This window comes from Oryzias latipes, chromosome 9, assembly GCF_002234675.1.
Source record: "Oryzias latipes chromosome 9, ASM223467v1".
Classification (NCBI taxonomy): Eukaryota; Metazoa; Chordata; class Actinopteri; order Beloniformes; family Adrianichthyidae; genus Oryzias; species Oryzias latipes.
The window spans coordinates 7,272,369-7,300,217 of record NC_019867.2 but is presented as its reverse complement, the minus strand read 5'-3'; the positions used below and the strand labels follow the sequence as shown (position 1 = coordinate 7,300,217).

Genomic DNA, 27,849 nt, shown 5'->3' with positions numbered 1-27,849 from the left:
AACAAGCACAAGGAAACCATAAAACTTTATGAACTTGCCTCTGTCGGTCAGTTAAATTAAATTTTTGCTATTCAACTTGTTGAAAATAAGTAAGAGAATGTCCTTTTTAAATACCAACTCCAATGAAAATCGTGTTTTTGGTGTTTTTAACGTGTTATTATGGCATTTTTACTAACGATAGAGTATATATTTTTTAAGATTGTTAAGCCTAAAATTGCGTTTCTGAGTATTTCTTTATCCACTTCAGGGTGAATCAGGAGCAGACAAGTAATGTAGTTGGAAAAAGCTTGTAGCAGAGATGTAGGTGCTCTCCATTTAATTTTTTGCACTGGTAATGTTAGGTTGGGGTCGTGAGGTGCTGCAAGCTAGCAGGAGAACGTGTGAACAGATGGAAGACGGGAAATGGGGGCAGGCTTACTCCCTGCTAACAGTCACTCCCACAACTCAAGTGTGTTTTTAATAAACTCCTGCCACTCTGCAGAAACTATGTCCCAGAAAACTACACAGGTTTTTAGATTTTGCTAAAAACGATGTAATGGTAATAAAAAGACCACTGGGATCATTTTTAAAATAGATTAAAAAAAATGATTGGAGTGGGTCTTTAAATGTTTTGGGGAAAGGCTTCTAACTGATGTCTTTTGCTACCAGCAAGTCTTTTGAAGAACTAATATTTCATTGAAATAAAAAAATATACTAAAATTAGAATAAAATATGCTGAGAACAGAGGGAAATTCCTGGAAGGATATAACTGGCAAGTCACTTGGTTATTTCTGACATGCGTGCTGGGATTGAGTAGGTTAAAGCCGTAGAGAAATGTCCAGCCTCACAGAGTTAACTAGGATATTTAATAAGACATGCAGAGCAAACAGCCTGCAGAGAGGCTGGTAAAAAAGGGAGAAGACAGGCAAGACAGCTTTGAATTTCACAGCAAAAATAAAGTAAATTCATTTTGTTTCCAAAAGGACAGGGAAACGATTTTCTTTGCTTTATTCGTCTTGCTTTAATTGGGACTAAAGGTGCTCTGTATGTGGGCAGATAATCAGGCAAGCAGGTTGATAGGTAAGAAGACAGACAATCTGAGAGACAGGAAGAGTGGGGTTGTGCCCCGCATGATAATGTAGTTGTTCACAGTGACTCTGATCGAGTTCACAGCATGCTTGAGTTGATTCATTCATCTCAGCCTACTGGGGGCCTTTTTTCCCGTTATTTTTTAAAAAGGCTTGCTACTTTTCTAAACCTACTTAGTTTTGCTCACTGAATTATTCCAGCCTTCTTGTAGATTTCTAAATGTGTGCCTTGTTTATGTGGATTACATGGGAGCAAAGAAGCTGGGAAATTTTAACTGTTGGTCTGTTTGGTTAAATTTAACTGTGGTGCGGACACACGCTGTCTTTTCATCTTCCCTACTTAACAACTCTCATAAAATTCCGAGGCGTGTTTATTCTGTTTGTATCCATGTTTAATTTTAGTCCAATAATACAACAAATAGCGGTTATTGATTGTAGAATTACAGAGGAATAAAACCCCTGATTAATAAATTGAATTTAGAATCTGAGCGAGGAAGCCTGGCTGTTCGCCCATCTCCTCCGAAGGCAGTTTAATGAGTCAAAACTGCTCAGACATCATCACAGTACATTAGCCTTGTTATTCGGATGTGTCTGTTTTCCCACCATCAAATCCTGTTTGCACAAAGGCTTTAAAACCGCTATCCAACAGGTAGGAAAAGTAGAGGCGAGCCAATCCATTAGTCCCCAGTCTCAATTCCTCCCTTCCTGCTCGTCATTCCCTTCTCTGAGGCTTTGTGTCATCCTGATGCGCAGGTCAGCTACCTCTGTGTGCATGAGATCCACTAGTCTGGTAACCAGATAAGAACATTGAATTGTATCTGAATCTCTCTGAGCCCTTTAATCATTTACATGTCACAGTTTTACTCTGACACTATATCTCTTTTTACAACACGGTACTACTCATTTTAATTGGAAAACAGTTTCAGTGTAGACTGTCTCAACATTTACAGACCAACTCCAATGAGAATTGTGTTTTTAACATGTCCTTGTGGCATTATTCTGATAATGCAGGACATATGTAAAGAAAATTAAGCTTAAAATTGCATTTCTGACTATTTCTGTATTCAAATAATTGTGAATCAGGAGCAGAAAAAAACAATGCCATTGAAAAAAGCTTCTAGCAGTGACGTAGATGCTGCAATCGGCAGGTCACAGCTCCCTACTCTGCTGTTTTCCAATGCATTCACTCGCAGATTAATAGATCCATCTACGTCTGTTTTCCTCATCTGAGATGGCTTCTGGCCTTACAGCTGGATAGCTATTTCTGTTTCACCAGTAATGTTATGTTAGGGTTGTGAGGGGCTGTAAGCTAGAGGAGAAAGTGGAAAGGGATGAAAGGGAATGTGGGAGGACTAAATCCACACCAACCAAGAGGTGAGTTTCTGATGAACTACTGCCGCTCTGCAGAAACGATGTCCTAGAAAAAGACAAAGTTTTGGATTTTGGCTAAACATGGCATACTGGTAAAAAAAAAAGATCACTAGGAACGCTTTTTTACTATAGTTCAAAAGATTATCGGAGTAGCACTTTAAGTTGGTTTTAACTGTGATTTCAGAGATTAAATAAAATTATGTTCTTAACATTCTTTTCAGAGTGTGAGGATGCTACAGAACCTGGTCTCCATCTTGAGTTTACACTGCAAAATTACAGTACATTACATCAGCAAACACCGCAACAAAGACATCAAGTAGCAAGCAAAAGAGGTGGGATAACTGTTTGGAGGTTCAGCTCTGACCTAGATAAGACTGGGAGTTTGGAGCATTAAGCTGATCCTGTGGTGTAGGCCTATTGTTGTCATTCAGCCTGTAACTGGCTTTGATCTTCATCTTTCCTGTATGCTGGGCTGAACTTGCTTTTCTGTGCAGTCATCTTGGTCCAGCCAAATTCCCCTAAGAAAACTGGTTGATTGTGGCAGACTCTGTGTAGAACAAAAAGCCTTTCATGGAGCTGGCTGATAAGATGGGACACGGTGGTGCGCGGAGTCTGGCGCCACTGCAGCAGTCATTTGTTTCACACATTAACAGGTAAAGGACTTTGCAAGCGTGTTGGTCTTTGCATGAGTGCTTTGTGCAATTCTTGGTGACTCAGAGTGCCATAAATGAGCAGTCACAGTCAAAACAAAAGACAAAAGATGTCTGGTTGACACGGAAAAGAATGAGGACGTGGTTGTTGGCAGCAGATCTTTTTTACAAAGATCCACCTGTCTTCACACCTCAACATGCCTCATAGCTCATGCATTTTAGCAGGAGTGTACAAATACTTGATTTAAAAATACATGACTTTACGCCGAAAGCCTGTGACAAAGCAACCTTTTTTAACCCATGTATAAGACTTCATGAGTTGCACGTTTACGAAAATGTTACATTTAAAGTCCCATGTTGATCTTCTTTTGATCTGTTGCAAAACCGTTCCCAGTGGTCTTTCAATTATGGTCATGCCGTTTGTAGCAAAAATCAAGAAACCACTGTCATTTTCTAGAACAGTTTCTGCAGAACAGCAGTTTTTCTTTAGAAATTAGACCCTGAGTTGTGAGTAGGACTGTTGGCATGGAATAAGCTCGCCCCCTTCCCATTTTCCATCTTTCTACCTAACATTAGCGGTGTGCAAAAAAAATGGCGAGCAATGGAGCTACCCAGTTCTGATCCAGATGCCAGCTAAAACGAGGAAACTGAAGACATACATGGATCTAGTCGTCAACAAGAGGATGCATCAGAATGGAGCAGAGCAAGGAGCTTGTGGCCCGCCCTGTGTGTTTTCTAAGTCACAAAATGCTTTTGATTTTTATTTTTCTGCTCTTGATTCACAAAAATCTGGATAAAGAAATACTCAGAAACTCAATTTTCTTTAGATATGACTTCCATCATAAGAAATACAGCACAAGAACATGTTAAAAACAACACCAAAAACATCATTTTCTTTGTAATGAGTCTTTAGCCTCTATAACCCTTCATGCGTCGACTTACTAAAACTTTGACGCAATAAATGCTATTTTAGAGCTATTGGTGTCACGGGGAGCGGATGAGGGAGTACCCAGGTGCAGAGAAGGAGAGGAGGCAGGAGGTTGCAGGGGAACGGGGGCTTTAATAAACAAAACTAAAGACACAAAACCAAAACCACTGCATACGGCAGGCTAGAAACTTGAAACACTAAACACTCGAAAGACTCGAAACAGGGAGAGCAGACTTACATACTATGGACCAGCCCAGGAGGAAGGGAATGACAAGACTTAAATACATACAGACAAACGAGACACAGGTGGAAACACTCAGGAAGGATGGGGACCAAAGTAAAACTCAAAACTACAACAAACCAGGAAACACTACAAAATAAAACAGGAAGTTAAACTCAAAACATCACAGAACAAAAAGGAAACTAGGCACAAGGGCAAAGAAACAGAAACCGTTACATTTGGTGTATTTCATGCTTACTCCATCTCACAATTGAGCTTTAGGCTTCATGTCACTTTAGTCTCATGTATATGAATTGAAAGCAGGGGCTATATGGCTATAATTATCTGCTGAAGACCTAACTGTAATAAGCTGTGACTTTCTGTTTCACTGCTTGTCCCTCCCTGGGGGCAGTCAGATAGTTCCTCCCTCATCACGGTGATTTTCATACTTGTAACACTGAGCTAATTACTACAGTAAATAGTGTCTGGGCTGTGACAGCATCAACTAAATGGAAAGGATGGGCTTACAGGAGATGCTTTAATTAATTAATTGCTATTTGGAATCCCTTATTGGAGTTAGTGTGACGCAACAGACAGCTGGTTGCTATTTTTATTCTCTTTTTTCTTTTGTGTCTGAGTCGCTGTGGACTAGTTTCTGCTGTGCAGCCTGTGGATAAGATGTAGTGGCCTAGCTTTAGTTAATTTAGGTGGCAATAAATAAATTGAAAGTGCTTGTCTACACTGACTGGGTAATTTTTCATCTGCTTTTTTTCTTTAATCCCTTGTACTACCATATTAAGATTAAAGTAAGATTGTGGTTGGGGGAAATATTGATTTTAGTGGCTAGAATGTTAGCTGATTCTCAAGAGCTTTTTATAGCCATTTGGAATGGTAATTCATTCCCTTGGATGCCTTGTGTTACATCTAAGGAGGTCGCACAAGCTGATGGTGAGATTGTGATCAATAGAAGCATTAATGCTCTCTTTTCCTCTCTTTCTCCCTTGTTTTCAAAGATCACTGGTGTCTTCCTCTTTTACGGGAAAAAAACTGCTCCTGTCATGAGTTCAGCTCATGGTTCTGATCTGCATGAAAATAATCATATGATGTGGTCATAAGAGTGCGGCCGAAAAACCGTGCTGGGAAGTTTGCTGACTACAGTGAGCCTGCCATATGGTTCAAGTAAACAGAGCTAAGGGAGACATTATTCACTGTGGGATTTAATGCAGAGAAAAAAGGGGAGGGAGTGATTAGGAAAGAGGTTTTAGTTACCCTTTTAACTGATAGCTATCTCTCAAACGGACAGAAAGAGAGGCGCACCTGTACTGCAGCCATTTGACAGAGAACAAATAGTGGATTTTATTACCTTGCAGTTGATGGAACTTTATCCAGCTCCAAGGGGTTTTATGGTTGTGCATAATGGACAATTATGTCTATGAGATAAAAAGCTGCTGGCAGAAGTACCGAAGATTGAACGTTACACATTCCAGATGTATTAAATCAAATTCTACATGCAGTCAAGTGTGTTGGTGAGTGAACAGAGGAAAACAACTTGTGGATAAAATCACTCAGAAGCACAAGTTTCCTGAGTTTGAAGACATCCTATGGGTTTTGTATGGACTCCACACTGGTGTCTGCTGTTACGGATTTGGGCTGAATTCTGTGTATCAAGTATCGGTGAGTCGGACATGTGCTGGGAGTCAGATGACTTTGTGGTGAGATGAAGATCTGATCCGTGAGAAGCCGGATTCTCTGACTCAGGTTTTCTTTGTTTTGCAGACGTCGGGTACCTGCTGGACAACATGGTTTAATGAGGGGTCAGCTGGGATCTATGGACAAGGACTGAAGTAATTAATGATTTAATTTGGTGGGTGACCCACTCAAATTTAATTAATACGTTTCTTGTTTAATTTATTGAGTCATTCCAGCCAAAAAGAAATTTGTTGGATAAAGAAAAACAGAAATTTAAGGGTTCTTTTGTCTGATGCACTTTGGCTCGATTGATACCTATTTTTAAACTAGGAAAAATAAAACAAGTGTTGTTACAATTCATAAATAAATCACTTTGTAACCCCATAAGCTTTCATTTAAAATGTTTGTAAAAATCTGAGTGTTGAGTCACGTTTTTTTTTTCAATTTGAGAATTCCCCCTTTTATGATATTAAAATAAAGCCCAGAACTAAACGAAATTGCTTTGTTTCACTAAGTGAGGCTTAGAGCTATGTCAAGTCAGATTGTTTTCCCACATGTTTCACAGGCCAAGGATGAAAGCATGAGCAACAGTTGTTCACATAGAGCCGGTTGAACAAACATCCCCTAACAAACAGATCAAACGTAAAGATAAGACAAACAAACTTAAGTTAGGCGCCTGATGAAATCAGGCGATACTTCCTGCTTTTGTGTTTTGAGTCAGCTCGGCAGCAAGGTTGTTTTTCAAGGTATAAGGACATGGATAGTCAAGTCACAAGAGAAGCGGATATATCAGTCAGGTTTTAGAATTTGAGGATTACAGCCATGGCTTGAACTTATGCTTGACAGGTGAACTTGGTGACTAAAGTTTTCTAAGGAAAGTAGTAAACTATATTCACTTTCCTTCCCAGACCTGCTCTTTTTGTAACTGCAAAGAGTTTCTAAGCTGGTTCATACTTGAGAAAATCAACGAAAATGTTCTTGTAGGCAATACTGCAAGAACAAAGAACATGTTGCACTTTAAATGAAGTTTGAACTTCAGAAAAGTCCTACAAGGGCTCTTCAACAAAATGCCACTGGTACAGCAACACTTCATCGCTGAGATGCGAGAAGAAGAATCCCTAGTTTGAAGCAGACGACAGTTTTTGCTTGATGGATGAGAAATGGATGATCTATCAAGAGCAAGTTTGAAGAACCAAAATAGTGTCATTTTGTATATATATATGCACAATTCTGGCTCCACATTTCTTTTTTTCTGCAACCGATTTTGGGCTCTACATACACAATTTGCGTCCAATCAGGGTCTCAGCTTTGGTAGTGACATTTGGATGGCGTCCCTTTTAATTCACGGAAGTGTCAACTGTTTGAAAATTGATCATGGAGAAGAAATAAATGTATGCAGTTTGTGCCTGAATTATAGGACACCATATCAGAAAAGAGATGTGGAAGAAAACGCCTGGAGCAAGATTTGCGGGGGATTTGTACTGCTTTGACATTTCACATCAAGCCTCTTCCTGTTGGTGGTGGACATGCTCTGGTATTGGGCAGCGACAGTCCAGTGAGAACAATGCGTGTTCAAGTGTGAATGATGGATTAGAGGTTTCTATTGCTGACATGTTTGAAACACTGAAGTATTTTTGAGAAGAAGTTATGTATGCAGATATGAGAAACGCTGTTGATGTATCCTCAGCAGTTGACCTCTCAGCAACACAGCAGGGTGTCGTTATAGTTCAAAGTGTATGCGTGTTTTCTCAGTAAAAATCTCTGCACATCAAAGTTTTTGCTTGATACTTTTTTTTTTCTCTGTGGCAATGCCCACCCATGCTGTGAGCTTGTACACACATGCCTAGAAATGTGTCTGTGTAGATATGTTGACCTCTCATAAAGTGAACCTTGCAAGGCTGGGAAAGCAGATCATGCTGGAAGCAGCCATGCAAACCTCTTCTTTATAACACATTAATAACATAGGGCAGCCTGAGGCCAAAGAAGGTCTCTCAAGGTAGTTCATCGCGCTTTAGGAAGTGGGTCGTTGATATGGTAATAGTTGCTGAAGCAGGTTTCCTCAAAGCCCATTTGTTTTACTGACGTTGTATTCACTCGCTGAAGGTGGCTGGATGGAATGTGACAGGGTGCACTGCTGTTAGGTTACTGTAGCTTAATTGACCCTGAGAAAGCTGAGTTAAGGTGGGAGGAGGGTTAGAGCTGAAGGGAGTGGAGAACAAAACTAGGCTGGAAGAAACATCCTTTGCAGCAGGGGGGGAAACTATAAAAGAAAACACACAGAGAAACAATAAAAAGGGAGGATGCTTAACTTTTCCACTCTGTGGGATCTGTATAGTCTTCTTGATGATTACCGGTACTCTGCACAATGAGATTGAGGTTCCTCAAAAGTTCTCCTTCTAATGAGCTGGGTTGTCAGGAATCATCATCGTTGCAATTATTTACTTTACTTCTATTTAAGGTTGCATTTTTAGTTTCCCTGTTTACTTAATGCTAATGCGCTGATTTATTTTATGGGTCAAGGAATCGCTGAGTCTTTTCTTATCAAGCTGCCTCTATATAATATTTAAAAACATGTTGTGACTAGAAATCCTTTTTTCTTTTTTCATTGTTTGCAAAAATCAGTATTTTTTTCACTTTTATGTTTTGATGTTCTATATATAGTCAGGTAGGAAGAACGTCAGCATCCTCCTGGGACGTTTTGGTTTAGAGAAGACAATCAATAATGGCAAAGAGAAGAATGCAGCAACGAATAAAACACAGCTTTAGATTCAGAAATGATGTTTTGAGGAAAGGTAGATGCACTGATGCAGGGAAGAACCTAAACAGCTTTTTTCAAAAAATCTTTCTCATCTGAGAAAAAAAAAAGAAATGTTTAGGTCAATCCACAAAATAACTCCATATGGTAAATTTGGCATTGACAAATGCTGGATAAGCATTTGGTTAACTGGTGAAAAAATCACTGCTAAATTGCCACTTCTGATATCATTTTCAACTGTTTGTGTCCCTTCTGATGTTATTCAACAAACATCAATGATGGATGTTGGTACCTGTCAGTCAAATCCTGTTAAAAACCCAGATACATCTCATTTTTTCAAAAGAGATAATGTCACATGCTTCTGCCATGCTCAAAGAAATTACCTGTCAGACCACACGAAGGAAACAATATGAGATACGATATTGTTTTATCTGCTGCATTATTTCTTTCTATGAAACACAAGTCTGATCATTCTTCACCGGTCAAAGGTTTTGAGGTGATTTCTTCTTGTAGAGCAGAAAGTTTTAAGTGGACAGTGATGTATGTCTGTGTGGGCAGGTTTGTGAGTGTTTGACTGGCTCACATTCCCCAGAAGCCATTACTTGTTTGCTCTAAACTGACAGGTTTGATGGATGACACTGATGTGCCACACGCTCTCTATACACATCCCTGGATTTTTTTTGTGGGTGCTTGTGCCACCTTAAACCCTGATCTCTTCTTAAGATCAGGAGTTCACATCAGTCTAGCAAGGTGGCAGGTAGAGACAGGGTGAGCCATCTCTCAGTTTTCTGTCTTCTCAGTCTGAAAACCCTTTTTTGTTTGTGCTCCCTCTGACAGGACCAGAGTTATTACAAAAGGATGACACAGAAGTAGACCTCGGTGAGTCTCGCTATTATTTTGGTTAAAGATGTGCTGCAACTGGAGGAGCTATTTTAAGACCCCAGCTGCTGCTTTCCCTGTATGTTCTATATCTCTCCACGGGAACTGAGAGTCATTGATCTATTGCCTAGCAGCACCTCATCCTCCCCCCCGTCACATACAGATACACACCTCCACAGCACTGAAAAAGGCAAAAACCATCAGAACCCTGCAGGTTTCACCTTAAGATGGCATACCATCGCTATCACAAGATTAAAAAAAGATGCTTCAATAAAAGAAGATCATTTAGAAATGCTTTCAGTGACACCCTGGCAGGGGGATGACCTACATCAGGGGTGTTTGCTTTCTACCAGGTGGTTAGCTGTAGTTCATGGATTACAAACCTGGAGACCCCTCGCCCCCTCGTAACATTTTGGAATTGAAAAGTTTTACTCAGGTATGTGGAGTGAAACAAAGATAAAAGGTGGCCCAACGCTCCAGTCAAGCGTTAAATAGCTTGTTGGAGTTGTATTTTGTTGATGGTGAAAAAAAAGCCTATGTGCTTCTCTTGGGAAGACGATCATTTTTGAAAATGTTTCCTTGCAATGCTGCCTATGGGAGGTCTCAATTCTTTATTTTGAAAAACAAAAGTAGATTATTCAACTTAAGAGTGACTTTACAGAAACGTATTGTCCCACTCCAATCATCCTTTGATCTGTTTTAAAATAGTTACCAGTGTTCTTTTAATTATGATTATGCCATTTTTAGGCAAAATCCAAAAACCTGTCATATTCTAGGACATAGTTTCTGCAGAGCGAGTCAGAAATTCACCTCTGAGTTGTGGGCGGGACTGTAGTGGGGGCGTAAGCCTGTTTACATTTCCCATCATCCCTTTGTTTACACCCTCCCTGCTATCTTACAGCCCGTCACAAGCCCAACATAACATTAGCTGTCTGCAAGTGGATGCATCAGAATGGAGCAGACCAGGAAGCTTGTGGCCTGCTGATCATTGCTTGTATGAAACCACTACAAGCTTTATCCAACTACAGTTTTTTGTTTGATCCTGATTCACAATGATTTCAGCAAACAAATACTCAGGAATGCAGTTTTAATCTTAATTTTCTTTATATGTGTCCTTCATCATGTGAAAAATCCAACAAGAACATGTTAAAAAACACCATCTTCATTGGAGGGGGTATTTAATGATAAGCTCACCTGTATACTTTACACTTTTTGTTGATTTATGGCTAATTTTTTAATTCAGGTTCATTCGTTTAACCGTGTAAACGTCAGGTTAGTTTTTGAGTAGAAAGCTCAAATCTTTGCATTTTAAAGGAAAGGTTAGGTGTGAAATTTAAATGAATTAATAAATGAAATTGGTGTAATGTCCTGTAAAGTTGCTTGTGTGTTTGTATTAATTAAAGTTTCCAAATGTCAATAGAAACTCAAAGGATTTTTCCAAGAGACAAGAAGACAACACAAATATTTAAGCCTGAGAGTGTTAGGACAAGAAATTCATTCTTAAGTCTGAATCAAGATGTAATGACTGTGTATAATTTTGAGTCATGAAAGCGAAATAGGCGCCGAGACAAATTAGCCTTCATTTCAGGTATTGGAATGAATATTATGAGACTGCTTTTAAAAGCTCATTTCCGTCTCTCAATATCTAGTGCCTATTGACAGCAGAGAAGAGGGGCTGGTTTTGGTAATAATACAACTATTGAGACGTCTCGTCACTTTGACATGTGTTTCGGTTCACTAGCAATCGGGTTCTTTATTCAATAGATCCCCCAGCGTCTGTTCAATCCCCACTTTAGTTTACATAGGCTGTCCCTCCGTCTTGAGTTCGTGCCGCAGACTCTCCTGCTATGTCTTTGTTTATTTTGGTAATGGATTCCAAGTTGCTATTGTTGCTTGTGTCATTTGGTGATTGATGGGAAAAACTCAACTTCTCCCAAGCCCGCTCTCCTCCCCTCCCAAAGCCACAGTTGAACACAGCTTGGAGAAACAAGTACCATCCTCTTCTTTTGACAAAGTGACTCACTGGCATCCGGATGCTCATTTTTTGGACCAACGGGCCGTGCCTTTAAATCAAGGAGACTTTGGTGAAAACAAGGTTGGATCTGTGTGCCTATGACTCCAAAAAGGGAGGCTGAGATTACATGCGTGGACGGTTTGGGGGTCCCTCTATTCATCGGCCATGTCGCCCCATGGGGGAGGACTAATTGGTGGCCCCAAAGAGCCCCCTGTTTTGTGCTCATCCCTCACAAAGCATTGGGGTGCGGTTGCGTATAGGATGGGGGTGAAGCAATTGGCATTGGTGATGAGCAGGTTTCCCATAGAATGGCTGGCTGGGATCAACTCTAACTTGGGGGGGGGGTCTTGCCTTTAGGTTGCAATGGAACATGACACACTCATTCTCTCATCCACTCACTCATTCACAAGCTTGCCCATATACACACATTTAGTGGGGGATTCTGGTGTCGGTTGCTGGCCTCCTCCTATACAAATGATCCAAAGCTGACCCATATAGTCAGCCATGTGTGAGGCTTCCCTTTATCCCTGGAGCCCGTTTGAAACGTTGAGTTATGGGTGTTCGCTGGTGCTCCCTGCCTTCACGGCTGAAACTGCACAGGGGCCTCATGTGGGGCGACATTGTTCACTGCGACCCAAGGACAATGACGTTTTTTGGCTTGATGAGGAGAAAGGGAAGGGAAAAGATGGACAGGGCAGAAATGGAATGGGACGGGAAGAGTAAATGATTGAGAAAGTATGGAATGTTTTTGGAACGAAATATGACATTTGAAACTGTTGATAACAAAAGTGAGGTTCAAATGAGAAAATGATGTAAGGATAAAGGACAAAAAAAGAAGGAATAAGAGATTAAAAAGCAAAAGGCAGAAAGACAGCAGGCAAAAGGCTGAGCCATTTTAAGTCAGTATTGATTTCTGTGTGTGCTGGGTGTCTTCAGCTGTCTTAGCTGGATTCAGATTGAGGTCGTTAGTGTCTGTGAAGCATGGAGCCACAGACATTACTGGCTCTTTAACAAACTCTGTATTGATTAGGATTTAGAAGGAAACTTGCATGTTTTCTAAGAGATAATGTCCTGATGTAATTAGCACCATGGCTCTGATGATGACGTTGCACAGGACGAAAGAGTTGGACCGAAGGTGGAAACGATCATTTCTGATAACAGAAATGTTTCCCCTTTTCTGTGCTCTTTAAATCAAAAGCTTCATTTTTTTCTCAGCAGTTTTTATGAGCCTTTTAGCCTTTATGACCTCACCAATACTAAATCTTCAATCGGTAGCCGAAGAGGCTAAAATGAATAGTTTATCTTAAAGACATAAAGAACATAAACCATACAACTGAGACAGCAAAGGTCTTAGAAAACCTCTTCTCTCTCCATTTCCCCCTCACCGCTTGGTCAAGATAAGTGGCTAGTTTGCCTTCTCAAAGAGACTAATTTAATTGACAAAATTACGCCAAAGCTCATCAAGTGATTGCAGTGTTAATGACTAGGAGAGTGTGTTGTCTAAAAGGCAATCGTGGACCCAGTGCACACAAGTATAGGGTGCTTATTTTTGAGGCAAGTGCTATTTGGTTGGAAAATCCAGGTTTAGCGAAGCACATATTCATGCACGCCTACTAACATGCTGACAGCCGCGCATACTTGCAGGATAAGATTACCCAGGACAAACAAATTCATCTGCCTCATCCTGGAAGTAGTCTTTCAATTTGTTTTGACATTGGGATCTATACAGTAGATTCAGATGAAAGATGCTGTTTAATCAAATGATGAAAGCTTCTTAGAGCGGTTCAGATGTGTTGTTTTTCTGGGAGAGTTGAAAAACTGTAGAAACCATATCTTTGAAAAAACTTTGCCATAAAAGACTGCAAGTTATTTATTAGATCGCCAAATTGTAATTCCTTAATAGTTTTGTGTGTGTGTGTTTTTTTGTCTATGGGGAATATTTTATGTGCTTTTTCATTTAGGTTATTTCAGTTTCAGCTGTTCTTTCTGCTTCTCACAGCGTATCAACACCAAGAACTTTTTCATTCTGGCTAAAACTGTATTTCCAAGCACTCATAAAGCTCCCCACAGAAAACCAGCAGAGCCCTGTCAGAAGCTGAGATGTGAGAGTTGATGTCGGGGCAGAACTGGCTTCTGGAACTCATTTCAGAGAGGGATGAAACCACAAAAGAAGAAGGTCTACCCCCTATCTTTGAACCCATTCCTCATTCACTGTTTTTTTTTATATCCCTTCGCCTCTTAAGAAGATTGGACAACTTTACTAGATCGTATAATCAGAGAAGTGAACCACAGATGAAAATGCTTCGCCAAATATATTTTGAAGGCTCCAAAAGGAGGGAGACATATGCAGGTCATTATGCTTTTTCCTCAAAGACAGCTGCTGCAGCTGGATCTCAGGACTTGCTGAAAGTCACTGACATAAATGGAAGGTAATTACCATATCAGAGATCAAGACTCTGGGTTCTGACACCACTTTTTCAATTACTCAGGAAGGTGGTTAAGATGCAAATTCAACAAAATGGCTCAAACCCCTGGAGAAGGATAACGTTTCACACCGAAAGCTGCTTCTTAAGTTTCTTTGCTCATCACATTCTGACAAAGAGTGAGGGAGAGGTGGAGGTTGGGTAGGATGATGCAGGTAATCTATAATTCAGTCTATTCATCAGCATGACAACCCATGCAGCATCCCTTCTAAGAACAAACTCCCCTCCCCTAGCATGGTTCTGGAAGTAAATTTTCATCTGAAATAGCCCTATTCACCAGGGATTCAGCTGTAATTTGGACTGACATCTTGCACAGAGGTCTCAATCCTAAATCATGAACCCTTACTTTCTTTTAGAAAAGATAATGCTTTTTCATTAAATATTGAGTATCTTTAGCTTTTCCTCAAAGGTTTTTTTTTTTAAAGACGCCTCTAACAATGTTTCCCTACCGCAGAGCACAGTGTCATCACATTTGAGCTTCACTTCTTTTTTAATAAGAACTAATGTTGGTTTTCTTTGTTGTTATCTCATAAAGATTAATTATTCAGCAGCAGAAATAAAGATGTTCTTGCCATAGTTCTGCAAATCTGTGTTTATGCTTGTAGCACAGACAAAAGAGAGGATCACTGATAGAAAAACAAGTCATTCGCTTCATTGTATGCTTTTACTTTGGTGAACATTGCGCAACAATAAAATACAATTAATGCATTTTTAAACATTCATTGTCAAGATTTTATTTTATTTTTTTGGCGTCAGACAGACTTTTGAGGTACAAACATCCTGGAGTTAAGACTGCACAGATGATCAAATGTTATGCTGTAAACCAAGGTCCTTGCAAAAAGGGAGGGCTGCCCTATCTCTACAGTGTTTTAAAATACACTGTTTTAGCTTTAGTGGCTCTTTCTTCCAAAATGATGACACAGTTTGTGAGCTTTTAGCTCAGAAGCAGCATTTGACCCATGCACCTTTGTGTGCTGTTTCCTCTGCAATCTAACTTCCTCTTCTTTGATCCAGAATGACTATATTTTTACTCACTCAAATCAACATGGAGTTCAGTCTTTTTTCTCCCCTACATTATTTAATTACTAAGAATCTAATTTGAAGCTTACTTAGCATCAAGAGGAGTCAAAGTACCTTGTGGTTTAATCACAGCATGAGTTTTTTGTTATCAATTTGTACTTCCTTTTGATTAAATCCTTATTTAGATACACCTTTTAAAAGTTTATTTGAGGTTACAAATGTTTTTCATCTGTAGAATAATATTAATAAATGACTAAGATAAACTTAGATATTTTCACTGTAGTGAAATGCTCACAAGAACATGTGGAGTGAAGTGGAGCATCATCCATTCATTGGAAATTATCTTTTGTTTTGTGGAAAAAAACAAAGAAAATGATTTTCCAAAACCAGCCTATTCGATTTTCTTTGTGTTGCCTCTGTTATAGAGCTGCTACTAAGTTTGTCAATTTGCAACTTTTAGTTGTAAAGTTTGACAATCTAGTTGGTATAAGACAAGTAACTTTCTGTGCATTTCTGAAACTTGTTTAATTTTGTTTTACGGGACATTAACTTGGGGTGCATGGTGGCGCAGTGGTTAGCACACTCGCTTTACAGTGAAATGGCTGTAGTTCAAATGCCAGCTGGGACCTTTCTGTGTGGAGTTTACATGTTCTCTGTAAAACACAAAAACAAAGCCCACCTTGATTTAACACTACTTACATGAAGTATTTCTGTGAACACATATTGTTTTAAGACTTTAGCAAGAAAACTAGTGAAAACAACCTGACTCCTATTTTAGAAAAAACTAAATGATAAAAAATGATGACAGCTCGCTTTAGACCATTTTTACAGTTTGTTACCTTTTCTTCCAGCTGTAAATGATAGTGCTTTGTTTTAATTTGTTAAACAGTGAAACATCATGTGCTTGTGAGATGATTCCCCCATCCCATGTCTGTGCACAGATCTGAACAGAAACTGTAAAGCAGGAGATAAGGGAAGAAAATCCACCGAGTGATGAGGAGGAGCAGTGTGGGTTAGCTGGTGCCAGGAACGCTGGGAACAGGGGGTGTGCGTGTCAGTATGAGTGCCTGGGTCTGGTGAAGGGGAGTCTCTCTGAGGTCATGCCACACAGGCCTTTCTTATGGGGACCACACAGCCTTGCAGCCAACAGCACACATTTACTGGGGCCTGCGCCAGATAGAGCGCTGAGGAGACTGAGTGACTCCGCTCCATGAATAGCTGTCTCTCAACTGTGCATCCCTCATCAAGATGGCCTCACTATGATGCAGCTGAATTGTTTTGGGTTGAATGTGTGTGTGAAAGGGAATAAGAAAGAAAGTGACAGGCAGAGTGACATGACGGCCCTCATGTGTGCTCATGTAAACATGTGTGGCATTCAGCGTATGTCTGTATAATCAGGGCTTACGCTTTTTTTTTACCGGACTGCGGAATAGTGGATGAGAAGGATGCTTTCTCTGTGACTCTGCGGTCCTGCAATGCGTTGCAGAAGAGACCGACTCCCCCGCAGTTTCTAGGAAAGTGCTAAGGGGCTCATGAAATATTTCATTAGAACTCCAGATTACACACATACACACAAAGTTTGCTTTCCTTCCATTGTTGCTTTCAAGCCTCATTTTCCCCCTTGATGGTCTATGCAGAGAATTCATGCATAATGCAAATCTCACAAGAGGACCAGTTTACTGTGTAAGAGAAGAAAGGGAAGTAGGACTCTGTGGTGAATTAGGATAATACCAACACAACACACTTTTACACACTCACAGGGTAAAGAGAAATATAATGATCGGAGTGTAGTGTGTTTTTAACTTCTCCCTCGTCTCCTTCAATGCATCTCAGGCAGTATCTTGGAGTTCATAAAAACACTTTGGTGACCACAGGGAATTTATTAGCATTTCTATGCCCTGCCTTTTCTCTGCCACACTTTCTTTGTTTTTTTTGGTAAAGATGCATGTGTCCCGAATGTAGAAGTTTCTCTTACCTCACCACTATCTTTTATTTTCTATTAGTAAAATACCCATTAAAACTTTTTAAAAAAATATACACATAGTTCTCAAGCTTTGTTTGTGTACAACTCTGATCATCTATCTGCCTTTTGTGGTGAACCCAAATGCACTATTTGAATCATCGAAACTGAAAAAGGATATATCGGATGCCATGTATGTCAGTAAGGCCTTCAGTGAATCAGGGCAGCTCTGCATTGTTGAGGAGCTATTTTAACAACACCTGACCTCCCTTGACTTTAGACTTCAAGAGTTTTAAGTCATGTGACATGGCGATGTTGTAAAAACAAACATCTAGTACATTTGTACAGAAACTCTGCATGCAAAGTCAGATTTATAAATCTCACTTTAAATTCTGAGTTAATTTAAAGATTCAATATAATGTAAAATCTCTAACATGAGTAGACACATACATTTTACTGGGATTTGTTCCAAAATCCACAATCATTTTTGCTTTTTCAAGGTAAAAGGGTTTGCCATGCAGCATGCAAAACCTACCAAGAATTCATGCAGTCTGGCCTTCACTAAATAAACTATTCATGCATTTGCTACAAAGACTGTTACGCATGAGACATATTACCACAGAGCTTCAGTATTTACAGCGATCTGTTGCACAAGTTACATGTTAAGTTTTTGAATGTAAAAAAAGTACAGAATAGAACCTACAGTAACATGGAAGTACCTGTTTAATGTCTTGTGTTGTTTGTTACAAAAACATTACAAAACTCTGCAATTATCACTACCTGGGTTTTTTTAGGATGCTATTTCTGCTCTTTCTTCCCCTTAGAAGCAACCTCATCTGGTAGTGGTTGCGTATATCGCTCACATCTCTTCACTTTGCTGCTCCTTGTGGACAGAACCACCACGGCCTCGTTTCCTCCATTCACTCATTGGTGCCATTTCTGCAACACCATAATAACCAACGGCAGTCCTCCCAGTATACCCTGTGTTTTCATTACAGCCTCAGCTCAGTTCCCCAAACAGACATCACTGATTGTTGCCGGAGCAGCTCCTTATGAGATTGTGTTGGTCCCCTGTTGGGGGAAAAAGACAAAAGCGACTGCAGATCTGTGAAGAGGAGGACTGAGGTGGGAAAGATGAAGAGAGCACTCAACCGAAGATAAATTTGTTCAGGGAAGTGCTGAGACAGAGAGATAAACAATTAGAAGTAGAAACGTGATCTCACACTGAGCTTAAAAGCACCAACTGGCTTTCAGAGCGAGCCAGCGATAGACGTCACCTCTGCTTTTAAAATAGTTAATCTGTTCCTGGAGGGACAATGACTGCTTTAAGTCCCTGTCCCCTCTCCCTCTCTCTTCTAAGTCCCTCCCCCTCAGCTAAACCCCACTGAGGCGCATTGCTGGGATTAGCCTGAGTTGTTGTTGCATCCATACATCTCTTCAGCACGGGCTCTAGTTGCTCATATAAGTCATTCAGTATCATGTAAGATGCTTATCTGTGCGTGGAGTTGGAGAGGGGTGGGACATGTGTAATCTGATGATGAGTTGCACACAGCAGAAAGGCTCTACCGATTCAATATATGTTTATGTATTATTGTGTATTATTACCATGTTTATTCTTTCTTTTCGTACTTGTAAAGAACAACAGGAAAATTGCAGCTGCGATTCATTTTGTGGATTTATCTCACTTAAATCTGTGAAGCTCTCTGAATGAGCAAGTTCCCTTTTAGTATTTGGCTAAAACGGAAAAGTCAAAATGAAAAATGTTCATTGCTCTTGTTTACTTGGTTGTCATTCAAATAACTGAAAATGCTTGGAAATAATGGATCAACTTGTTCTGATAGATGTCAAACTGTATCTGATGATTATCTCATCCGTTTTTTTTGGATAAACATTAAACACTTAGAGGATTTTAATGATCCTGACATTCACTTATCAGATTGCATGAAGGGATGTTGCAGGAACCATACGGGTAGGGCTAAACTTAATTGGTCCTCAGACGTCCTTGTCATTTACAAATTACATGTACAAACAGCTAATTTGTTTTCCAAGTACAAAGCAAGGTAATTGCTGAATGGATTATGGTCCTAGGCATGTATCCCTGTTGACAATGCCCCCATATACTTCAAAAACAAGAAGAAATTGCTCTGAAATGTTGTTTTAATGAAAAAAAGCAATATATAAATTCACTTCATGTGGGACTTTCTCTGCTGCACTTTACTATAAACCTGTCACTCATTATCTCTGACCCCATCCGGCTATTCTCCACTTTGTTTGCCCTCGTGGTACACTCTGATGCTGAAGCTTGAAGGGATTAGCTGCTGCTGTCTTCTGCTGTTGCCCTGTCCACTCTCTTTAACCAGCAAACAAACACTAGAAACACAACTGTGCATTTGTTGTGAAGCAATCCAAAAGTGCGGTTTTACTCAGCGCTTTAGCTTTGACAGCACTTCAGCTGTCATCCAGCGTTTTAACAGCAGTAGGAAAGCAGTCAACATGTCGGATACTCAGTTCAACAGAACTGACTTGGATTTAACATGAAACTGTCATTTAGTGCTCTGCAAAGAAAACAGGGACTTCTGGCTGCAAAAATGTTTCACTCACCATAATTTCTGATTAAGTTTATCTTTTACTTTAATCACAAAACCCTTGCATGAAATATGCTTTTTGGAAAATATTTGATTTTAGTGCTCCCAGCCAATCCTGTTGTTTCACATTCACTTATTTAAATTCACATTAATGTGCCCCAGTGATCTGGAGCTTTGGCGTATCATTTCACAGATGGCTTGGAGAAGAATGGAAAGGAAAATGTTCAAGGCGCTGATCTGCCAGATACATGAGACTAAAAATTACCATCCTGAGCTAAGAAAAGAAAAAAACGCAATGACAATCAGACGTGGAGTTTATAAATGTGATTTACATCTGCTGTTCTACTTCATTTGCTGCAGTTACAGATCATATTGCTCATAAAAAGAGAAAGCTATTAAATTATGTACATTTCTAGTTAAGGGAGCCTTAGTTTTGCTAGTTTAATTGTAGGATCTGCTCTTGTATACATGATGGGTTAAATACAGATTTCAGCCCATTTAGGAGGTTGACATTTTATTTTTAATATTGAATGCACAACTCTTGACCAGTAAACAAAGCATTTACTTTTTTGTTTTAATGCACTGACTTCTGAGGTGGAAATCTGGAGGATTTGAGCTTTTCTTTGTTTTTTAAACTTCAGCAAACCAGGTCATAGCAGTAATGTATATTGCTCTGGTGCCTGGTCTGTTTCATTTTTAGGTAGTTGGACACAAATGAACTTCAAGGTCCAATATTATCCGGATGGTACTCCATTTTAACAGCAGGTTGGCTTTAGCGTTAATGCGAATCAGTGTGTAGATTGGTAATTGTCCCAAGAGGCATTATCCTTCCTTTATAGATTTAGCATCATTTAAGTTTTAAGGCAATCAACAATAATCCGCCTTAAAAGGTGCATCCGGACAACTGAGCTCTATCTGTTAAGCTAACCGTATGAGAAAAATGAAGTTTGTTTTCACGTTGGAGGCCGACTCTTGTGTTTTGACTTTGGGGAAAAAAGGTTTATGTTGTTTAAGTATCCTCTGCTAGTATTCTTGTATTCCAGCTCGACTGGGCTCTTAAGCTCCTTCACTGATTGAGGAGATAACTGCTTTGCGATGTTTCCCTTCATGAATTTCCTGTCACTTGCAATCAAAAGCACAAACAGTTACATGGTTCAGTTGCCGGATGAGCAACTTTATCCTCTTATGTCTTTATGGTTGCTAACTTTGCCAAAAAAAACAAAACAACCCAGCTTTTATTGTTGCAGACTCCAGCCTGTTGTGTTGCAGGATTTCTCAGAGATTGGGTGCAGGTGAAGGTGCCTTGCACCAGCGTGGGCTTGTTGTATAAAGCTAGAAGCTTTGTCCTTGGATTAGAGATGGAGGTGCTGCTGGTGGTAATAGTCTGGATGGGATCCTATCTGGGTGGATGAAAGGAGAATTTGATTGAGCGATGGATGAAAGGGAGGGGCAGGCTACTCTAGGGACTCATCATAGGAAGACAGAATGAGGGAAACAAGAAGAAAGAAAAAGCACATGGCCTATTATTTTTCTCCTCCCTGAGTGTGGCAGCACCTGAGGTCTGCTTATTGTTGCTGATTTTCAGCTGAATTAATGTTTGAACCCTGGACAGCCATGTCCCTATCCTCATCAGCTTCTTCACTCCTGCTTCTCTTCACTCTTTTATTTTGGGTCTCCTAATCTATTAAGTTGATTTATTCAGACAAACTCATTAATCACAGTCCCCTCTGGACATAATCTGCTTGTGAATTTGAACCCAGGCAAGGCTAATAAGGGGAAAATACAAAAAAATGCTTTGGTATAAAAAAAGAAGCACACAATTTGTTTATGACTGAACAGCCAGTGCAGCTAACCGCTTTCTGCTCATCTTTATAGATATATTGTCTTAGTGAGGAAAACCAAGATAGTATTTATCCCAAGAGCCACACGGAGAGAAGGAGTGAGGAGCTCAGAAGGGAGAGGAAAAAACACACACACTTGGGAACGCCAGAAAATTAAGAATAAAGAGACAAACTAAAAACAAAAAGAAGGAGATGTGGTGTTGAGGGAGGCTCCGGTCACAGCCTTTTAGCTGATGATGATGAATTACTTTGACAGAGACAATCAGGATGAAACGTTAAGGTGAGCGTGCCAGCGGGCACAGACACAGCCGGGCCAAGTCCTCCTAAGGAAATGAGATGGTTAGTATGTATGCTGTAGCTGTATGTTGCTGCAGCTGCTGCAAGGAATATAATATATATAAAAGTGTGGCACTCCTAAAATTTGCTGACATGTTGGAGAGGGTTTGTTGGGATGTTTGCATTTGGCACTTTTAGGATTTAAAAAAACACTGCAAAGTTGTTCATGTACGTTATCTTTTGTTATTATTCATGTTAGATAGAAAAAAAGTATTTGTAAAGTCTCCTGCAGTTTTAACAAATAAACAAAGGGATTAAACTAAACCTTGTCTCAGCTCACTCAACAAACTTCCATTCATAGTTATCTATAGTTTAAAATACTTTCATTTGCAGATAAAAATGTGTGTTTCTAACAATTTTAGTTTACAGACCCACTCCGATCATCTATTGATTTTTTGAAAGAGTTCCCAGTGATCTTTTAATTATGATTATGCCGTTTTTAGCCAAAATCAAAATACCTGTGTTGTTGACATTGTTTGTGTAGAGCAGCAGTAGTATATTAGAAATCCACCTCTAAGTTGTAAGCGGGACTGTTGGTGAAGAGCAACCCCACGCCCTCTTCCCGTCACCCATGACTGAACTATGTGTTAACACGCTCTCGCGTGTACCTACAGTCCCTCATACCTGCCCCTGTGGCCTGCCCGTGATTTTTCTATGTCGCTAAAACACTCTTTTTCGTGTGTTCCTGTTCACGACCTGAAAAAAGAAATACTCAGAAATGCAACCCTCAAAGCACAAATTCTGATGATAACAAACTGATCTTTTAGTCTAATTAGGCTTAAACTTAATGCTCACATTTACTTATAAATCCTCCATTTAATATCAATGAATATTGTGTCCCACATGTTGGGTTGAAAAAAGGAGTTTAAGAATGCATTAGGAGGAGGAGAGGAATAACCATGAAAAGTAGAGTGGAAATTTTGATGGAAATGAATTCATTTTTCCAAGGTTAATATTAGTTTTAATGGGCTTGCAAAGACTCATAATGTCCTCAAACAGTTCACATCACAATCTGAAAATGTGAGTACTTCCAGATCCAGCAGAAACCCTACAGCCATTCAACTTTTGTGTCTACAGTTACATTTTGTGACAAATGTAAAAAATATTTTTGAAGACTAAAATTTATAGTGTATTTGACCTTAAGAGTGATAAACATTAGAATTTTAATTGTTTAGTTGTTTGTTTGTCTCATGGAGCATGCTTGTTTACTTAGTGGGCCACTAAAAAACACAATTTAAATTCAATTTAAAGAAAATAATTTGTCATGGAGCCTAAGTAACTTTCCTTTGCAATAAAATCTAAAAAACTCGTTCAATTTTTTTAAATACACCAGACTGTCAGTCACAAAGTACATTTTTGAGATTGACTGAGGCATCTGAGATACTGCTGAAGGCGTGTAGCGATGAATCTGAATCTCAGTCATTCAGAATTCATAGTGCATTGTTGTTCTTTTGTCTCTCATTCCTCTTGATTCATTGAACCTCAGTGAAAAGAGGATTGATGTGGAAGATGTGCCTTTTTTCCTCGTTCTTTTTGTCCTTCCCAACAATCCAGCATCTGCAAACTTCTGCTGAAACGTTTCACTTCCGTCTGCAGGTCCTGAATGTGTAAAATTAACAGAAACAGCTTCATCAGACAGAGATTTGTTTGCTGGCAGGCACTCAGGCAGACAGAGCTGCAGACAAAGAGAGTAGGCAGACAATGAAGCAGCTAGATGTTTTCATAGTACTGATTGAAAGGAGGCAGTAATCTTGGCATTAGCTTAACATAACAGTGGGCAGGCTTGTCTGCTCCAGGTTCCCTGTAATTCTACAGGTAGGTGCACGCCCACCATCTGACAGACTGTAACACAACACCTCCAAACACAGAACCACGCTGCACATGCTCTTGCAGCAGCCCATCATTATGGTCTCACTCCACAGTCTCTTCACACTCCATCCTTCATTATCACTCAAACTGAGAACAATAGTTCAAGGTTGCGGCTTTCACCACTTTCAGGCTGGTTCAAATCGCTTTATTTCCCTTCTTGTCTGCCCTTACGATAGGAGGAAGTCATAAATGCAGATCCTTAGATGTCGCCCCACTGGGGCAATGGAAGAGGTTAGAAGGTTATAGATGAAAGGCGGGTAATCGTTTGAGGTTTTCAGGCAAAGTCCGACTCAAAGTCACAGCATTTTTATGTAGACTCTGTCTGCTGAAGGTTCTAATAGTGAGCTGTTCAAATAGTTCAAATATAGAGTGTAAACTTAGTAAAAATAATGTGGTAAAAACAAAGAAATATAATATTACTGAAGTTGTATCATTTTCAGATGATAACATTTCAGGAAATATATAAATCTGCTTGAGGTCCTGGTCCAGCTCACTGCACACACGCAGCTTTTATACTCTTGATAAAGGGCCCCAGCCTGGACATTAATGCAATATATCCATTAGAAAATTTCTTGACACAGCTGATATAATATGTTCGTGATCACGCAGGCACTGTGACATTGCATGGAAGATTGCTCATTGGAGAACCGTCATTTGTGTTTTGTGAAACCTGTAATGGACAGAACAAACAACTCATGTAATGTGCTTGTCCCACAGCAAAGACAGAGGTGCTGAAAGAGCTTCTCTTTCTCATCACTCTGATAAAAATTGTGTTTTTGGTGTTTGTAGTATGTTCTTGCAGCTTTTGTCTTTGTTGTGATTCAGGGACAGACAAAGAATGGAGTATGAAAAAGATTGTATTTGTGATGTAGAAAATACAGTGGGCAGGGGACATGCTCCCTGCTCCTCACAGCACCCACAACTCAGAGGCAAATTTCTACTGCTACCCTGCAGAAACTACGATTTAGAAAACCACAGTTTAAAAGATATACATATTTTTAATTATTAACTGCATAATCATAATTTAAAAAAACACTGGGAATTGATTTTGAAAATAGTTTAAAGGATGATCTGAGTGGGCCTTTAAAGGCAGTTACTCGGTCTATGGGCTTTTGCATTATAAGTTTAGTCATTTTAAAGTGTGCAGTAATAGTGTTCATTTTTCCATGGGCTGTTATTACTACACTAGATAATTTTAGACAAGAAACAATGAACAGATTTTTTTAAATGACCCAATTGTAGATTACCATCCAAAATGTGTTCTAATTTTCACCTTTTTTATGAGCTATTTCTTAATATTGCTGTAAAAAGTAATGCCAGCTTCTCTTTATTAATTATTGGGTGTTTGTGGGAAGAGTGCACTTTTGGCTTCATTACGTGAATTGCGTATTCGGTGTTTATTAATTCTGCTCTCTGAGCATGATAAAAAGTGTTAATTGTCATTACGTGGCATCTCTAATGCTGGAGCAGTAAAGGGCACATAAGAGTTAACTGAGGTTAATCAATAGTCTGATGCACAGTTTGTGTGCAAACCTTAAGGGATCTAGTGTGCAGGCGTGCTGATTCTGTGGACACAGTCTGAGCCGTCTGTTGTTTACTCAAAAAGTAAAATGTGTTATTTAAACCATTTTTGACACAGGTTCAATGTGACAAGAATGACATTTAACTGGTCAGCACATAAGAATTAATTAATTTTATAAGTGCTGTTTCTAATATGCTTGTCTGTTCGTGCTGCCTTTAAGTGCGTCCTCCAGAAAACATGTTTGAGCACACCACTCTGTGGCACTACAGGGTACACTGACACACTAATTGCGATGATCGGCTTGCCACTAATCATGTTTAGTGACAGAGACACTAGTTTCCTGGCAGCCAAGGTCCTTTAATCACTTCTCTTTGAATGCTCTGTTTTTAAGCTGCCCTATTTTTGAGTTTTCATTCTTTTCCACAGCAGTTTGTTGTGAGACAAAGAAGAACCAGACTTTAAATGTCTCTTCCATGTCAGGGCAAATCACTGCACTTATTGTATTGTGTTACCTCATCCCATGACATAATAATGTAATGACATTCAGCAGCACCCTACTTCAAACTGACAACATGCAATTTGCAGTGCATTGTGTATCAGGTTTTCTTTCCATGCATCCTCCTCTGCATACTGATTTTGATGACGGCTTTTTAGCTGTCTTGTCATTCATTCATTCCGAGGTGTCTGCGAGCTGCATTGCTGCTTCAATGTGGGATTTAGCGATAACAACATTCAGATTGCAGCGCTCATTCTGCACAATGGCAGTACAGCTGTGGTACAGTGTGTTTTCTTGTAGTGACTTTGGCTTTGTGTTGCAGCGGGATTGAATGTCGTACTTTATCTCAGATGATTCATGAAGCTATTGGAAATGATGCACTAACAGAAAACAAGATACTCTGTTATCACTATCACGATATCACAGGCCAACACAGACCGTAATTGTGTTGAGTTTATTCCATTCTCCAATTTAAACTATGCTTCCTGTCACGGGGAGAAAACCCAGTCTGTGGGATGAGGTTTTCTTTGAAGATGTAATCCCCGTTCATGAGCAAACAAATGCAATAGAGCTGAGAAAAGGAGGCTAAAATGTAGTGAAGAGAGACTCTTAAGTGAAAAGGCAGCAGAGAGAAAAGCGAACACGGTCTATGCAGTCCCATGGCCACCTTAACAGAGCTTAGCATCATGCTAAGTCAGATCTGATGGGTCTGTTGCTGAGGAACAGAAGGCCAGTTAGCCAGTTATCAGTGAGGACACAGGCTCAGTCACTTAGCATAATGGACGCTACATCAAATAAACTGAGAGCTCCAACAAAAAAGGAGCCATTAATTGAGTTAAAATGATTTTCTCTGACCAGCAAATTTAATCAGGGTGACTTTGCAGTCTTGCTGACTAAAACAGTTGCATCTGATGTGACTAAGTGGATAGTTTTCCACCTAAAATCATTTTTGCTTTTTTTGTGTACCAAACCAGGATTTTTTTTTGCTTTTTTTGACAAAAAATCCCCAAATTCTCCAGAGAATGCTGAAAAACAACAATGATAATTGCATTAAAACACGATGAGGCACAGAAAGAGGTTGAATCACACCTTGCGCGACTCCAAAGCACACCTTTTATGTAGAAACAGGAGGCTTGGAGATGTGAAAACTGCACCAGATGGATACAACAACAAAAGCATCACACCTCCCTGCATGTCACCTGCTTTTATCTTATATCCTGTTTCTGCTTTTCCAGCTTTGCTTCAGGGAGAGGAAAAGAACAAACCAAAAACATCTGCAGCTGAGTGTTAAAACAGATTAGATTAGGACTTTAGCTTTGTCTTGGCACACTAGCACTTTTTTTTACTTCTCATTTTATCTTTGGTTATGTTGAAGTTCAAGGTTTAGTAAAACTGCCAGACTTAGACGCCCTTAACTTTCACAGTATTAAAGTGCATTGAGGTTTTTCTTTAAGTCTTGTCATGACCAATGCAATTTTATTTATTGCTCCACTAAAGTCCAATAAGGACAAAAACCCATATCTTCTCCAAATCTCCTTCAGCTTTTCATATCAACTCAAAACTGTAAACATTTAGTTCTTGGTCTAGAAATACTGAAAGAATTTTATGGACAAATTGTTGCATTTTATGTATGGGAAAACCTACAAAATCTGAGGATCAAAACATCTTTCAGCTTGTCCCTTAAACCAAGAATCCTTTCTGCCTTTAGCGTAAAAACTTTCTGGAGATTGTTTTGGTTTCTCCTGTCCTAGTTGGTGAACCATATTTATTCCTTTTATGACATTTCATGCACAAAATAGGTTCAGTGCTCATGCATTTTTGATGAAATACGTTAGTGGAGACCCACAGAAGTAGATTTGTCCATCATACTTTCTTGCTGTTGGCTTCAGTGGTTTTACCACAAACCGGAGGGCAGAGACTGGATTTTGGACAGATTTTCCTGAACATATTGTCATTTTTTTTTTAGCCGCAGGCAGCTTAGATTGAAGTATTACTCTACTCACCACCCTTACAGGCTGGAGCTCCCTGGTCCACATCATGACTAAGCATAGCATGAAATTGCGCAGGACTGCCTGAAGGCGTCCTGCAGTTGGCTTTAAAGTGAGTTTCCACATGTAAAATGTGCCGTTTGCTGTGTGACAGTCTCAGCGCTCCCATTGCTGCT

General features: G+C 39.6%; 1 protein-coding gene across 9 annotated transcripts in view; it reads left to right on the top strand.

Annotated features, from left to right (window-relative positions):
* Positions 1 to 27,849, top strand: part of sema6a (semaphorin 6A) — a 108,071-nt gene that overhangs the window by 7,794 nt on the left and 72,428 nt on the right. For 4 of the 9 annotated variants that reach the window (XM_023958299.1, XM_011478937.3, XM_023958301.1 and 1 more), the window contains exons 2-3: positions 6,013 to 6,100; positions 9,518 to 9,559. The exons of 1 other annotated variant lie outside the window; for it this stretch is intronic. The gene's annotated coding sequence lies outside the window, so the exon portion shown is untranslated. The remainder of the gene's footprint in view (positions 1 to 6,012; positions 6,101 to 9,517; positions 9,560 to 27,849) is intronic. 4 more of the 9 variants (XM_023958296.1, XM_023958297.1, XM_023958298.1 and 1 more) reach the window with 4 other exon arrangements.